Here is a 17689-nt window from a genome sequence, read left to right on the forward strand (position 1 = left end):
ATAAGGTATGCATATATATATATATATATATGTTATGTGCTACGTATGTAATGTATACATGTATATTACGTGATGAACCCATCCTAAGGATCTAAGGAGAAGGATGAGGCTAATCTAGTGATCAAGTGGACCCTGACTGGACCCAGTTTAATTAAAAACAAGGGCTTATGCTTAGTGAGTTTGATTGCCTTGAGTACAGCCTAAGACAACCTCGGTCCAGGGTCTTCCTACCCTCCACCTATTCTTATCTGATCAAATTGGTGACTCATTATTTATTATAAATAAATTGTAGGGAGTCACGTGAGTGGTGTAAGTGCACCATCTCCCCAAGGAAACTTGCCCCCAGGAGCATTCTACGAATTGACTGGTGATGATTCTTTCCCCTTAAGCTTTCCACCCTTAACTAGACCAGAAATAGTAGCTTTATTAGAGTAAATGGCTAGCTGGACTAATGATAAACTGTGTGTGGAAATAAACTGTATTCACTTGATTTATCTGTTTAACATGATAATTCTCATGCTTATTATTGTTTAAGATTCTTGATTTTCTCTAAACTGCTTAAGTGAATAATCTGGTCCTTTATGTTATGTAAATTCAGTTGTTATATATTGATAGAAATACATGTGTCATTCCTTATTTCTCTTTCATATTGCAATATATGTTGCTGTGACACACATACTGCTAAAATCTCTCCACAGGAAGTCCTAGTAAAGGAGAGTCCGTGCTTGGGGTGTAACTAGATTAGTTGTGACATAAGTAGGCCCCTGACATGGAAGTTTTGGTTGTGGTGCTTGACCACGGGGTTTACCATTCATGTATGGTTTCACCTTAACTGACTTGGGATGGACTCCATAACCCTTCTAAATGCCGATGTTTATTCGTTTTTGAATCACTCATGCCGACATGTTTAAATCGCCACTTTTGGTAATTTTTACAATTCACCCCTAGTCAGCATTAGTGGTATCCCCCTTACGTTGAATTGATTGACCACATGTTAGTAGGTGCTACACACACCCTAAGACGGTAGTCTCATGGGCCGAGGATGGTGGTAATGGGACACTATGCCCGACCGTCGGCCTACGCTGGGCCCTGTGCTCCCCGTAGTGGCCGTGAGCTTATTTAAATTGGCTGTTTGCAAATGGACGAATAATGGGCTGACAAGTCATGCATACATGGTATATTTCGATGACTTGGATCAGTCTGCCCTGCGATTACGCTGCGTGTTGCGCTTATGACCAGTCATTCGATTGTGATATTGACTCAGATTATCATGTCCTGCGATTACGCTGCGTGTTACGCTGATAACCAGTCTTATCCCTGGGTGACGACCCCGATATCCGTCCGGATGTTTTTTTCGGGACATAGGCTGTCTGGATGTTTTACCCGGGCCAACGATTGCATTCATACATTCATGCATTTAAAAAGACTGCATCTACTGTGTTTTGGATTATCTGTTTGCTTTTATATTATTCCTTGTTTAGGGCGGCAGTGTGTAATATTAGCGGAAGATCACACTGAGTTGGCCACTCATTCATCAATATTCAACCATACAGAGAACATAGGGACAGAGGGAGTTGTGGAGGAGCCGGAGGCGACGGAGGCTGAGGAGGAGGCTTACAATGAGGAGTCGTACCAGGAGGCAGCTACTTATTTTGGATTGAATCAATAGCCTATTTGTTTATTAACATTTCAGTTCATTTTGAGAATTAAGGTTTTGTATATGGGCCCCAGCTGAGTGGCCCAGGATATTATTATTGCTTGGGTTTTATCTATACTACGCTTGTTTCCGTTAATCGCACTTTGGTTTGGGTTTGATTAGCCTTATGCTTATCAGTTAACACCTGGGTTTTCAAGAGATGAGTGATATACTTGGGTCTCGAAAATCGAGGCGTTACACTTGTTCATGTGTGTAAGTTTATCATACTGTAGTTTTGATGGAGGGTTAAGCATATTCATAGGTGGTGAACAAGATGAATGGATCAGACTCTCAATTTGATATGTGTACGAGTGGGTGTAAATATCAAGTAGTTAGTTTACTATGATCGGTGGTCCAAACTCAACGTGAACGGTTAGATATCTTTACCTATCGGTAAATAGTTGGCTGAATGGTTAGTTATGATGGAAAAGTGGGAATACTTGGACATACGATGATCTTATCTTAAAATCAAAGATCAGATGACTTGATCTATGGATAAAGATCATTCTCAACGGTCAGCTAGATGTAACGTTAGGATAGCTAAATTGGTATCGTACACGTGTACATACTAAAATAAACTTCATGGTAACACTCAAGAACTTTCAATACTCGGGTATTGAAAAGTTCGGGGTATTACAGTGCCGCACGTTAAGGCATAGATAGACCACTCCCCGTGTCATAGTTTATGATTATAGAAGGTTGATGACGTCCTCCTACTGGTTCCTTTCCTTTGGCTAGCGTTGAATCCTACATGGGACTCGCCATGGGGGGCTGAGTATGGAATCTTGCAAGCTGCATTTTTGCCCTACCTCCCAACTGAATTGCTTTATCCACGGTCTCGACCAGGTACATCTGAACTCGATCCTGAATTATCGATTGTAAACTACCTTTGAACCATGCTACCTTCTGTGATTTGATCTTCGACAAGTCATTCCACATTACCAACAGATAAAATTCTTAAGTGTAATCTGTGATAGTTCGATTCCCCTGTCAAAAATTTTGGTATTACTGAAACAATACCTGCTCGTAATAACTAGGGAGAAATCGTGATCGAAGAAGACATCTCATTCATGGCCATGATCGGATGGGCACCTTGTTTTGTCAAGCACGTGAGAGTTGTAATTTCTCCCACCATGCAGAAGCACCATATTTTAATTTGAATGCTACTAATTTCACTTTTTTATGTTCTGGCATGTCCATGTAATCAAAATATTATTCTACTCCAATCAACCAATTAAGGAAATCTTCTATACGTAATAAGCCATTAAAACTAGGAAGTTCGGCCTTACCTCAATGGTCTCTTCAGCATGATATAATCGATCGTCTCCATTGACTAGTTGGCGGGCAATAAAGCCATCAATGTCCTCGTTGTTGGACTTCGACTCATTTGGGGTAATCCTACGATTTACCTCTGGAAGTGTGCTATAGAAATTGGGATTGTGTCATACAACAACCATGGGTGGCTGATCATCACCTTGAGCTTGGGGCAGAATTGACACATCCGTAATACGATCAAGGGTTTCATGCAGGCCTTGCATGGTCAATTGACTCTCCCGGTAGAAAGCTTCCATTCTTTCTAATAGATAATGAATCTCTACATCACCATCCATAGGATTTTGGTCCATTTTATCGTTAGTTGCCATCAGTCCGAGAGGAGTCCTCGCTTTGATACCAATTGACGTAGCTAAGGATGTGATGAGGTCGATCACCATCTTCCTCAGGGATAACTACTCCAAATCTACGGTGATTCTCTCGACTCCTCACAATGATTCCTCGAGGGACAAAAATAAAAATAATTTCTAATAATTTGAAATAAATTGATTGATTTTTTTTTTTTAAATGAAATTACAATCCTTTTAACAACAAGCTCAAACCTAGGACGGAATTTTAGAATCAAATTCCAACTAGACTTCATGGTTTTTAGCCAAAATAAGTAAGTGACCGATTTGGCCTAACCACATTATTCTCCTAATTTTTCTAAGCCCTATTCATATTGGGCACAACTCCTAAAAACTAAGAGGATTTATGATTAAATTAAAACTTACTATTTATAGTAAAAACAAAATTAAATTAGACTTTCGACCACCGATATGATGGAATCTCATAAATCTGGGGTGGGCAACCCAGCATAGTGGGTTAGTTGGTTAAAGTAACTTCTCCTCCCCCAAAATCATATATGGTACGTCAAAAAACTTACTCGAATTTATGAAGGAATCTTACAAATCTCTACAGTTCTCTTTCCTTGAAGTTAGATCAATGAGAAGTTTAGAGATTTGATCATCTCTCTTTCCAATTGAATAGGATAAGACTCTGATTCCAATTGGATCCTTTGAATCAAGTAAGGTAGCATCCCAAGAGTTACAAGTGGATCCTTGGCACCCTAATTCCCACCTTTAAATTTATAAGTCTCAATTACCTTATTTAACATTACTCTTTCCAAATATTTCAAATTTAAATTTATATCTTCTTCTAGTTCTATTTCTAGTTACTTTCAGAACCGTACGAGATTAGTCCCTGTGGATTCGACATCGGTTTCATCGAGATTATTACTACATCGCGACCCTACACTTGGGGTTGTGAACAAGTTTTTGGACCCGTTGCCAGGGACTACGGTTGAGTTTTTCTAAATCTAATTAGTTTTAGAATTAAGTTAAGATTAGGATTAACTTTCTATTATGTTTCTAGGTTAGGAATTTTTCTGAATTTATTTTTAGAAAATAACTTTATACTCTGTTTTGTAGGAACCTAACCTAGCATCTCCTATCTGGTAACTTCATTCTAATCTATCTCTCTCTCTCTCTCTCTCTCTCTCTCTCTCTCTCTCTCTTACTTCTTAATTGCTATGGTTTTCAATTCTTAGATTTTAGGTTAAATTCTAAACTTGAAGGCTCAGAGTATTTCATGCCCAAGTGGGTCTGTGATAACACACAACGTCTCTTAAGTGAAGGAGGATTGGTCGAAGGGTTGCCTATCCATCACAAGATTAGACACCACTAAAGATCCTCAGAGTCAATAGAAGTGATGGCAGCTAATCAACCTCAACCTCTAGTTGAGGAAGCCCAGGATAAGAATGAGGTGCATCATGCACCTTCGCCTCATACTTTACGAGACTACTTATAACTGGCAAGGGTGAGTACACCTTCATGTATGATTTTTTCAGAAAATATAAGAAATATGGATATCAAGCCAGGAGTGATCCAACTCCTTCCAAAGTTCCATGGACTTGAATTTGAAAGTCCATATCTATACATGAAAAAGTATGACGAGATTATAGCCACTTTATATTTTCCCAATGTGTTTGAGGACACGATCAGGCTGAAACTCTTTCCTTTCTCTTTAAAAGAAAAGGCTAAGACGTGGTTGCATTCACTACATCCATGATCTATTTACAGATGGAACGACATAATGAAAAGGCCAAGCTATATGTCCTAGAAGGGGGGTGAATAGGACTATGCCAAATAAAGGAAATCAATTCACAATGCAGAAATGAAAAGCAACCTCAATAATCAAGTATTGAGAGATTGATACAAATGTTGTTCTAAGGACAACCTTACACCATAGAAACCAAGGGTTAATGGCAGGACAACCTTATTTCTAGAAAGTTCTTTGTATCAAAAACTCAAACTGAAGAGGAATAAATAAATAACAAGGAATAGAAATATTAAACTATTACAACATTCCCCACAATGCTTGAAATGGAAATATTACAACATTCACATCCACACATACATGCCACAAACTTTGAATGATAAAAGATAGAAAATAAATCATACATCCACAAAACATAAAGAGTTATAGTGGTTCGCCTGTGTGTTCACCAATTGTTAAACAACAGCCACACAACTTGCTACTCCACTCCCAATATCCTCACTCGGTGGATATTAGCGTTCACTATGAAAATAGGTTTCTCAGGTTCACCTAAAACCTTCATAATTGTGTCTTTCAAATGGGCTTACACAATTAAAAAAACTCCACTTCTGAGTTTTCTGGCTCTCCTCAGATAACCAACAAATTGAGATTTTTTTGGCTTAATCTCAAATAAAACCAAAAGAACGAAATTTATAATAAAGTAAAATACCTGGATTTCTCCTTTTGTTGTAGCCGGGAAGAACCAAGTCAGAGTAGAAGTTCGAATAGAAGTTCAATGTCCAATACTCACTTAAGAAATGGTTCTAGGATCTAGATTGATTTTAAATTAAACCAGTTGGGCTAGCTATATTTGATTTTGATTCCAAGAATAAGGAATATCACAATTCCTCTTTTCAATTTAGATTGGAATATAGAAACAAAATCAAATCAATAAAGCTAATAAAAGAGAATATTAAATATGCACAAATTAGCTTAAAATGAATACAAACTTATCTCAGAGTGATGCCTTGATTTTACTTGAATTGGATTATCAAACTCTGAAATTCGTCATCTATTTATAGTTGGAGAAACTCGTCTACGACTGGTCCTGAGGACAGTACGACTGGTTGTAGAAGAAACAGATTTTTGAAATTTTAAGCGCGATCAGCTAAAACCGTTCTACGATTGGTCGAAGGTCGTCCATGACTGGTCGTGAGCCCTCCACGACTGGTCGTGACCAACCCATGACTAGTCGTGAGGCACCAAGTTTAGTTGCTGGAGTTTGAGTCGAAGGTGCACGACAGGTCGTGAACAAGTCAAGCACTGTTCACACGACCGATCAAGAAGACTCCAGGACTGGTCATAGCTCAACAAAAAAGTTTTAAAAAATTACAACAACTTAGGACTAGTCGAGCCAGTTCTAGGACTAGTCAAACCGGGTCCAGGACTAGTCTTAGAACGGACCAAATTCATATAAAAAGTTTCAATATGAATTATGTATACAAAATGACCTACCCTAGGGTCAATCTAAGGTCAATCATACCTAGAAAGTGAGATATGAACATCGAGACTTCATATGATAGTTGACCTTTGAAGATTGTAAAACTTGGGATCTCTATACTTGATGTAGCATTGAGCTTAAGATCTTCTAGAACTTGAATTACACTTCATTTCGAGTTGTACACTAACTTGAGTCTTTGAACAAGATCACTTCTTTCGTTGTAGCTTGTACTTGCATTTCTTGAAATGGTTTGAAGTAAATCTTCGTTCTTGACTTAAAGCAACGTGTTTAGAGAGGTGATGCAATGTCTTGATCATATATACCAATGAGCTACACAAGACATAAATTACATAAGACATAGATTAATGTTTGGCACCACAAAATTTGACAACCAAAGGAGCATAAAACCATAACACTTATAATCTCCCCCTTTATCAAATTTGTGACAAAACATACTCAATAATAATATCACCAATACACATTCAAAGAATCATGTATGCACTAGTTATAAGAGAAAATTAGTTACAACCTGGTTAAAGAATCATGCACTAGTTATCATCAACTAGCACATAACATTATGAACTAGGCACAACATAGGCAAAACATCTCCTCACATACTCCCCCTAAGTAACACACATATATCCAAAAAAATTATATGCTACCCACAATCCATATCCATGCCATAAGCAATCAATCCATATCAATGCCATAAGCAATCAATCCAAATATATCCATACCATAAGCAATCAATCCAAATATTTCTCCCCCTTTTTAGCACAATATGACAAAGGAAGAAGAAGAAAAATGGAAAAGGATAAGAAACATGAGTAATAAAGGATTAACTAGACAAGATATAAGAAAATTAAAGTCCACATACCATTAACTAGTTTAAACAAAAGTCAGTAAACCAAATAAAGTTCACAAACCAACACAAGTAGACTTAAAGTTATTACAGACCAAAGAGTAAAGTGATTAATCAGATCCTGAAGAAGGCGCAGGAATGGTAGGATTAAACTGATGAAGGCCCTTGTTTGAGTGCCTAAGATACTTGTGCATATATTTAAACTGTAAATCATGGGCCACATTCATATTCTCTACCTTCTCCTCTAGTGCATGAAGATGAGCATCAAAATCAGATGGCTTATAGTCAGGATCATTAGCAGAATCGGATTCAATTTCATCAAAAATATCATCCATATTTATATCATCAGGAGGAAGATTACCAGCTTCTTCTTCATTCCCTGCTTCAGCTTCACCACCACCCACATCCACTTGGCCAGGAGCCAATTCCAATTTCTTCTTGTTAATATTCGAATTGTTAAAAATAAGATGATAGATAGGATCCTCTCCAACAGGTATAACAACTAACATGTGAGTAGCTAAAACAGTCATAAGATAGGTAAATGGAATATCACTATGACTTGGATGGAGACGAAACTAAATGATGGAATGACATATCAAAGAAGGAAGACAAACTTTAGTACCAAAGATGACAAAGTGCAAAACCTGAACTATAAAGGACGTCAACTCTATTTTATTACCAGAACGCGGATACAGATTTGAAATAAAGATTCTATGGAGAACCCTGTATCTAGGTAACAAGTACTTTGAGGGGAGCGCATTCCCTTTATAAGTCCATTGCACATTCATATTACATAAATCTCTAGTGAGCATGCATTTTTCTGATTCTGAGGGTTTCTCAACTAGAGTATGAATAGGAATACCTTCGTCATTAATAGGTATGTCCATTAGCCCTAAAATCAGATGGCGGTCAATTTCAAAAGGACCTTCTCTACCATCAATTTTAAACGTTAAATTCTCAGTCAAAAAATTAGAGATACATGCAAACATGGACTGAGCAATAGACTGGTATGCAGGCCCACCCCAATATAAGATGTTAGCCCATCCTACAGCTTGAAGAAGTGGGAGAATACCAAAAGGAGTAATGTGTTCAAGATCGACAGATCACTTAACAATAACATTGCGCAAACGCAAATCCCGCACATATGAGGGATCATCTTCGGATGACCGAAGGTGGCGTCGTGCTATTAGAGTAGATCTAGAAGAAGATAGACCACGGGAAGTTTTCTTTTTCCCTCTAGCATCCATTGGCAATAAGAAAATCAATGTACTAAAGAGTTGTAAAAGATGAGGAATGGGTTTTCTCAAAAACATAAATTTGAGAAGAAACCCCCAAATAACTCAACAAAGCTTGAAATCAAGCACTCCAATGAAGAAATTGAAGAAAATAGACCATGAATCTTCAAGTAAGACTGAAAAAATGCACTAACCTTGACGAATCAAATAGTAGGGTTCGACTAGTCTGTCACAGCTTATGATGTTTTATTTAAACCAACATGATTCCGAGGACTGGTCGTCACAATTCAAATCTATGATTCTCCTTAACTAATCCAACAAATAATGGAAGCACAATTTTATGAAAATCAATTAATTAAGAACAGGGAAGAAAATTCAAAGGAAGATGATGGTTTTTCCCAAATTAAAGAGACCAGCGCACTACACGACCAGTCTTGGGCCGTCCTCGACCGGTCGTACCACAACTGGTCGAGCACAACTTCGACTGGTCGTGTACCAACATAAACATGCATTCTTCATACAAATTTAAAATTTAAACCAATAATTTATCAAATATATCTACATTATGATACAACTATACATGAATAATCAATTTAAAATGCACATGCCAAGATTAAATTTTAATTTATTAAACCTACTTTTGTCGAGCAGTTTAGTGAAAATGTTAGCAAGTTGAGTCTCGGCAGGAATTTATTCTAAAGATATCAGCTTTTCTTCCACTAATTCACGAATGTAATGATACCTAATGTCAATAGGTTTGGTACGTGAATACTGGATTGGATTTTTTAAAATATTTATAGCACTGGAATTATCACAATATAATATCATTGATTCCTGTGCAATTCCATAATCGCTTAACATAGTTTCATCCAAACAAGCTGAATACATGCATTTCCTGCTGCGATGTATTCAGCCTTAACAATTGAGAGCAATATAGAACTTTGCTTCTTACTAAACCAAGAAACCAAACAATTTCCAATATAGAAACAACCACCACTGGTTGATTTCCTGTCATCAATATTACCAGCCTAATCAGCATCTGAGTACCCAGCCAGTCTAACACTAGTATCATATGGATACTAGAGACCCAATTTAGCAGTACTTGCGACATATCGCATAATCCTCTTAACAGCTGTTAAATGTGACTCTTTAGGATTAAACTGATATCTAGCGCAAATACCAACACTTAAAGCAATATCAGGTCTACTAGCAGTTAAATAAAGTAAACTGCAATCATATTACGATATAATTTAGGATCCACATAATTACCTGTAGAGTCCTTTGAGAGTCTTAGAGTTGTACTCATAGGAGTATCAAAATTCTTACCGTTCTCAAATCCAAACTTTTTGATTAAGTTCAGAGCATATTTGGTTTGAGAAACAAAAATGCCATTAGATTGTTGTTTAACTTGCAACCTTAGGAAATAATTCAATTTCCCAACCATGCCCATTTCAAACTTAGATTTCATTAAAGCTGCAAACTCAACAGTCATGTTAGAACAGGTAGATCCATAAGTAATATCATCAACATATATCTGCACTATTAAGATGTGATCATTAAGTTTCTTAACAAAAAGAGTCTTATCTACAGTTCCCATTTAAAAATCATGACTTAGTAAAAACTTAGTCAATTTCTCGTACCATGCTCTGGGAGCTTGTTTTAAGCTGTAGAGAGCCTTTTTAAGGCGATAGATATGATCAGTGTTCTTAAGGTCTTCAAAACCCATTGGTTGTTCAACATACACTTCTTCATGCAGATCACCATTTAAGAAGGCACTCTTCACATCCATTTGATAAATTTTGAATTTTTTAAAGCAAGCAATGGATATAAATAGTCTGATTAACTCAAGATGAGCTACTGGGGCAAAGGTTTCATCATAATCAATACCCTCAATTTGAGTGTACCCTTGTACAACCGGTCTAGCCTTGTTTCGAATTATATTACCAAGTTCATCAGACTTATTTTTAAAAATCCACTTAGTTCCAATAATATGTTTATCTTTAGGTTTAGGAACAAGATACCAAACATCATTTCTCACAAAGTGGTTAAGCTCTTCTTGCATCGTAACAATCCAGTTTTCGTAAGTAAGAGCTTCTTTTATGTTTGTCGGTTCAATCTGGGATGTAAAACATACGTAATTACATATGTCTTCAAGTTGTTTATGAGTGCGAACACTAGTGAGAGGGTTTCCAAGAATCTGAGTGGTTGGATGATCTTTAATAGTCCTCAGTTCTGAATTATTTTGACTTGATGAAGTATCTGGTTTGTCAATTAAAAGAACTTCATCATTATCTGAACTTAGGGTAGGTGTATTCAAGTGATCGTCTATGACCACATTAGTAGATTCTTTGTAACGACCTTGGAATTTTTGTGCTAATCTTTCCTTAAGTAGTCCTTTTGTTCTTGTGAAATTTGATCTCACTTTAAATTATATCGATATGTGATTAGTGAGCGACTATTTAAAGAATATCCTAAAAAATCCCTTCATCACTTTTAGTGTCAAATTTTTCCGAGTTTCACGGTCACATAGAATATAGCACTTCGCCAAAAACTTGAAAGTATTTGAGATCGAACCACATTTCATAAGCCGTTTTATTATTAGATTTACTTGTATAAACCCAGTTAATTATATAACAGGCAGTATTTACGGCTTCAACCCAAATATTTTTAGATAGCTTCATACTATTCAACATTACATTATCCATTTCTTGAAGCACTCTATTTTTTCTTTCTACAATTTCATTTTGTTGTAGTGTTTTGGGCGTAGAAAATTCACGCGATATTCCCTGATCACTACAAAATTTCTCAAAACTGCTATTCTCAAATTCATATCCATGATCACTACGAATCTTACAGACTTGAGAACCTTTTCCGTTTAAATCTGTTTGAGAACTCCTTTTACATCATTAAGGGTTTTTTATTTATCCCTTAAGAAAGCTACCCAAGTGAATCTGGTAAAATCATCCACAATTACCAAAATATATTTTTTGCCACCTCGACTCTTTGTCCTGGTACGTCCTATAAGATCCATATGGAGAAGCTCGAGTGGTCTTGATGTGGCATTGGAGTTCACCTTCTTATGAGAGCTCCTTGATTGCTTGCCAATCTGGCATTCACCACATATTTTATCTTCTTTTTTTTTATAATTTAGGTAGACCTCTTATTAATTCTCTTTTGCTTAGTCTATACAAATTATGGTAGTGTACATGTCCAAGATGTTTATGCTACAAATCAATCTCATCGGTATGGACCATGTAACATGATTGACTAGATGAGCTGAATTCACTAACAATATAGCAGTTTTCAGAAGTTCTACGACAAGTTAATATTACTGAACCCTTATTATTTAGAATTTCACAACCTTGGTTAGAAAATTTTACACTATGATTGTTATCGCATATTTGAGATATGCTTAACAGATTGTGTTTTAACCCTTCAACGTATAAGATATTTTTAAACAAAGGGAGGTTATAGAGTTGAACCGTACATTGGCCAATAATCTTGCAATTGCTGCCAATCTCGAATGTGACTGACCCATCAACCATGTCTTTGAGATCGGTGAATAGATCTTTATCACTAGTCATATGCCTTGAGCATCCACTGTCTAGGTACCACTTTGAATGGCTTCTAGCTTTGAAAGCAGTATGAGCAACCAAGCATGTAACCTTAGGAACCCATTTCATAATTGTTTTGGGTTTAGGAGTATAATGGATCTTCTTTTATTTGTAGTTGTTGTAAGAGTGACCCACTGAGTTAGATTTTAAGAGCTCCTTAAGTAGATCAACTATTTTCAGCTAAAGGGTTTCGGTTCTGATTTTTATAGTTGATATAGTTGCTCTTGGGTTTTTAAAAAGTTTTAGTATTTTTAGAAAAATTTTGATTAGTACTTGTACCTTTTGAGTTTGAAGTCTCTCCTTGCACAAACTTGGGAGGAGTATTCTTTTGTTTAGGAGGAATATTTTTATTGTAGCCCAAACCGGATCGATCACCACATTTTCTTAATCTGGATAAAAGTTTTTCTAACTTTGGATCACCTTGGGCATATCTCCATGTATCCTTTAAACTTAAAAGAGAATAGACTTCAAGTTTAAGTTTATCATTTTCAGATTTAAGATTTTTAATCTGGGAAGTTTTAAATTCTAAATTGCATTTGCATTTTTCAAAACAATCTGAAATATGGGATTTTTCTAAGACAAGAGAATCAAAGTTTTCTGTAAGTTTTAAATACTTTTCTTTTTAAAGTTTTAGTTTTATGGCAATTTTACAACTTTCCTTGTATAGGGCATTGCATCTTGAAGATCTTCTTCATTTTCAAGATCACTATTCAGATTTTCTTCACTAGTTAAATTATCGTGATTTGAAAAAGTGAACTTGGCTAGAGTCATAAGGGCTTTAACTTCATTGCCCGACTCGGTTTTAGAGTCTTCTGATTCAAAAGAGGCTTCAGAGCCAGAAGATTCATCCCAAGTAGCCAACATACTCTTCTTTTTGGGTTTGTCCTTTTTAGGACACTTGTTTGCTAAATGCCCATATTCTTAGCAGTTGTAACATTGACTATCTTTCAAAGATTTTCAAGTTTTAGATTTAGATTTAGATTTCTTCTTATCATTTGATTTTTGAAAATCTACCCTCTTTTGACTTTTGAAAATCTTATAAAACTTTTTTGCTAAAAGAGCCATATCGTCTTCAAAATTTTCTAAATCAGAATTGCTATTGTTTTCTTGAGAAACATTTTTAGAAGACTTAAGGGTAATGGATTTACCTTTAGGAGCTTTAAAATTTAACTCGTAGGTTTGTAAAGACCCAACAATTCTTCTACCCTCATAGTATTTGTATCACGAAGTTCCTGGATCGTAGTTACCTTAGAATTGAACCGTTCTAGGAGTGAGCGCAGTATCTTTACACAAACTTTACTTTTAGGGATTTTGTCACCAAGACCCCACATAGAGTTTACAATGTCATTTAATCTAGTATAGAAGTCGATAAACATTTATTTTCTTCCATATGTATTTCCTCAAATTTGGTTGTGAGGATTTGGACTTTAGATTTCTTGACAATTGATGTACCCTCGTGTGTCATTTCTAATATATCCCAAGGTTGCTTTGCAGTATCGCAGGATATAATTCTTTTGAATTCATCTGGTGATAGTGCTCAAGTGATTGCATTTAGTGCTTTTGCATTAGCACTACTCTCACTTTTCTGAAGTGTGGTCCAAGTAAAATAAGGTGAGACTTTCATTGATTTTGATCCATCGATACCAGTTACTTCAGTGGTAGGAGGGGTCCATTCAGTCACTGTGGCTTGCCACATGCTTTCATCCATGGATTTAAAGAAAATCCCCATCCTGACTTTCCAATAGGCATAATTGGTGTCATTAAATGGTCAAGGCCTAGTGACTGAAAGGCTATCAAAATTTGACATCTTATAAATAGCTTAGATCGATTAGCTCAGGAAATAAATCCAAATAACAAGAATTAAAACGAGCTATTAGGCTTTGATACCACTTGAAAATGCCAAGCTATATGTCCTAGAGGGGGGGGGGGTGAAGTAATGGCTAAATAACAATTCACGTATTCGGCCCTAGTTAAAGCAAAAGTTTAAAGGAAATCAATTCACAATGCAGAAATGAAAAGTAGCCTCAATAATCAAGTATTGAGAGATTAATACAAATGTTGTTCTAAGGACAACCTTACACCATAAAAATCAAGGGGTTTATGGCAGGACAACCTTATTTCTAGAAAATTCTTTGTATAAAAAACTCAAACTGAAGAGGAATAAATTAATAACAAGGAATAGAAATATTAAACTATTACAACATTCCCCACAATGCTTGAAATGTAAATATTACAACATTCACATCCACACATACATCCCACAAACTTTGAATGATAAAAGATAGAAAATAAACCACACATCTATAAAGCACAAAGAGTTATAGTGGTTCGCCTGTGTGTTCACCAACTGTTAAACAACAACCACACCGCTTGCTACTCCACTCCTAATATCCTCACTCAGTGGATATTAGTGTTCACTATGAAAATAGGTTTCTCAGGTTCACCTAAAACCTTCACAATTGTGTCTTTCAAATGGGCTTACACAATTCAAAAAACCCCACTTTCGAGTTTTCTTGCTCACCTCAGATAACCAATAGATTGAGATTTTTCTGGCTTAATCTCAAATAAAATCCAAAAATGAAATTTACAATAAAGTGAAATACCTGGATTTCTCCTTTTGTTGTAGCTCAGAAGAACCAAGTCGGAGTAGAAGTTCGAATAGAAGTTCAATGTCCAATACTCACTTAAGAAATGGTTCTAGGTTCTAGATTGATTTTAAATTAAACCAGTTGGGCTAGCTATATTTGATTTTGATTCTAAGAAGAAGGAATATCACAACTCCTCTTTTCAATTCAGATTGGAATATAGAAACAAAATCAAATCAATAAAGCTAACAAAAGAGAATATTAAATATGCACAAATTAGCTTAAAATGAACACAAACTTATCTCAGAGTGATGCCTTGATTTTACTTGAGTTGGATTATCAAATTCTGAAATTCGTCGTCTATTTATAGTTGCAAAAACTCATCTATAACTAGTCCTGAGGACAGTACGACTGGTTGTAGAAGAAACGAATTTTTGAAATTTTAAGCGCGATCGGCTAAAACCGTTCTACGATTGGTCGAATGTCGTCCACGACCAGTCGTGAGCCCTCCACGACTGGTCGTGAGGCACCAAGTTTAGTTGCTGGAGTTTGAGTCAAAGGTGCACGACAGGTCGTGAACAAGTCAAGCACTGTTCACACGACCGGTCGAGAAGACTCCAGGACTGGTCGTAGCTCAACCAAAAAATTTCAAAAAATTGCAACAACTTAGGACTGGTCCTGGAATTTCTTGGACTGGTCGGGCCAGTTCTAGGACTAGTCGAACAGGGTCCAGGACTAGTCTTAGAACGGACCAAATTCATATAAAAAGTTTCAATATGAATTATGTATACAAAATGACCTACCCTAAGGTAAATCTAAGGTCAATTATACCTAGAAAGTGAGATATGAACATCAAGACTTTATATGATAGTTGACCTTTAAAGATTGTAAAACTTGGGATCTCTATACTTGATGTAGCATTGAACTTGAGATCTTCTAGAGCTTGAATTACACTTTATTTTGAGTTGTATACTAACTTGAGTCTTTGAACAAGATCACTTCTTTCATTGTAGCTTGTACTTGCATTTCTTGAAATGGTTTGAAGTAAATCTCCGTTCTTGACTTGAAGCAACGTGTTTAGAGAGGTGATGCAGTGTCTTGATCATATATACCAATGAGCTACACAAGACATAAATTGATGTTTTGGCACCACAAAATTTGACAACCAAAGAAGCATAAAACCATAACACTTACACATGACAAGGGAATTCATAAAGAAATTCTTCCCATACCATAAAACGAACACCATCAGAAAGTCAATCATGAACTTCACCCAAAAGGAAGTTGAAACATTCTTTCAATGTTGGGAGCAATTCAAGGATCTTGTCAGTTCATGGCCACAACACGGTTTTGAAACGTGCCGCACAACGAGTTTCTTCCATGAAGGACTAACATATTCTATGCGCCAATTCGTTAAGACAATGTGTAATGGGGAATTCATGAATAAAGATGTCAATGATGTGTGGGATTACTTTCACAAACTCATCGAAACTGCACAATCATGGGATATCTCCCCAAGTCCTAGCACCACTTCTAAACCTACTCAATCAAAGGAGAATGACAAATATATCTTTTGAAAGAGAAAGATGATTTAAATACTAAAGTGGCTGTTGAGGGTCAAATATTGCATATTAGACTCCATTTATAACCTGATTTTATGAACTTGATACCGTTTAATGCCCTACTTTAATTGTGTTTGTGCTGTAAAGTGAAAATAGGAGCCTGGACTGAAAAAGGGTACTAAAAACATGGATTTAACGCTCCGAAGTCACCAAGGCAAGGGATGGACCCCAGGGGACCAAGATCGAGGATTTACACGCCAAAGCTCCGAGAAAATCGAGAAACTGAAGCTCAAGTGGCTTGAAAGTCAGCTAGAATGCAAGATCACAAGGTTTCCACCATCTTTTTGACTCGAGACTTCATATATGGCTTGAGGAGCATAGATTAACTGTACAAGTCAAATTTCAACCGTTGGATCCCTGTGGAAGTGGCACGCCGAACAGATCAACCCATAAATTATTGATTTCAGGCCCACCTGTTATCCGGATATGCTTCAAAATTGGTCTTGATGGGTTAAATGATATGACAGAATGGATGGACGAAGTGGATCTATCAAAACATCATGTGGGACCCATGTACACGGCATGAGTGTGCACGGCACACGTGCACAAGATGTGCACCGAACCAGGGGAGTCGGTCAGCGTACGCTAACCTGACTTCCAGCCTTCAAAAACAGCAATTGCCGTTTCTGCTACCGCAACCGACGCAGGAGGTTCTTTTGCAAAAGCCGGTGGGCCACCATCATGGCCCACATGAACAATCTGAACTGTCCATCATGTAGAGGGGTAAAAAAAGTCAAACCTATTTTAACCGTGTGTAACCCTGCACGCTCACGTGCCAGCCACAGCGACCACAAACAGACTGCCTGCAACATTCAAAACAATTACAACATGACTAATTCAATGGACCGCATCAAAAGTAATCCAAAACCAGTCATTTCGGACCAAAATTCTGAGAGGAATCCGGTGGACGGAGTGGATTTCTCAAAACAAAATTGAAGTGGGCCCCACCGACTTTAACAGCGAACCCATCTTGCGCAAGCCCTATTTTTCACATCCAGACGAGTTCGGGATTTATGAGGAGTAGTGGGTCAAGATCGTTAATCTTTTGAGTGATCCAGACCGTCCAATGTGTCCACAGGGATGCCAATACCCTCCCCATGATGTCAGTTTCGAAATAATTAGATAGTCAGTCGTGCAAACTGAGTTTAAAAGCAGGGTGTTTTCGCTCCTTCTTGCGCAAACCGCCTCTCTGCTGCGTGCCTTGCGTAAAGAGGTCGGTTCTCCAA

At 36.9% G+C, this 17689-nt stretch overlaps 1 non-coding gene across 1 annotated transcript; it reads right to left on the bottom strand.

Moving 5' to 3' along the window:
* Positions 1–16085: 16085 nt before the first annotated feature.
* On the bottom strand, positions 16086–16192 carry LOC131235876 (small nucleolar RNA R71). Its single transcript, XR_009166393.1, has one exon. It is a non-coding gene; the product is annotated as a small nucleolar RNA R71 (small nucleolar RNA).
* Between the last annotated feature and the right edge of the window lie 1497 nt (positions 16193–17689).

Source organism: Magnolia sinica, chromosome 19 (genome assembly GCF_029962835.1).
Source record: "Magnolia sinica isolate HGM2019 chromosome 19, MsV1, whole genome shotgun sequence".
NCBI lineage: Eukaryota > Viridiplantae > Streptophyta > Magnoliopsida > Magnoliales > Magnoliaceae > Magnolia > Magnolia sinica.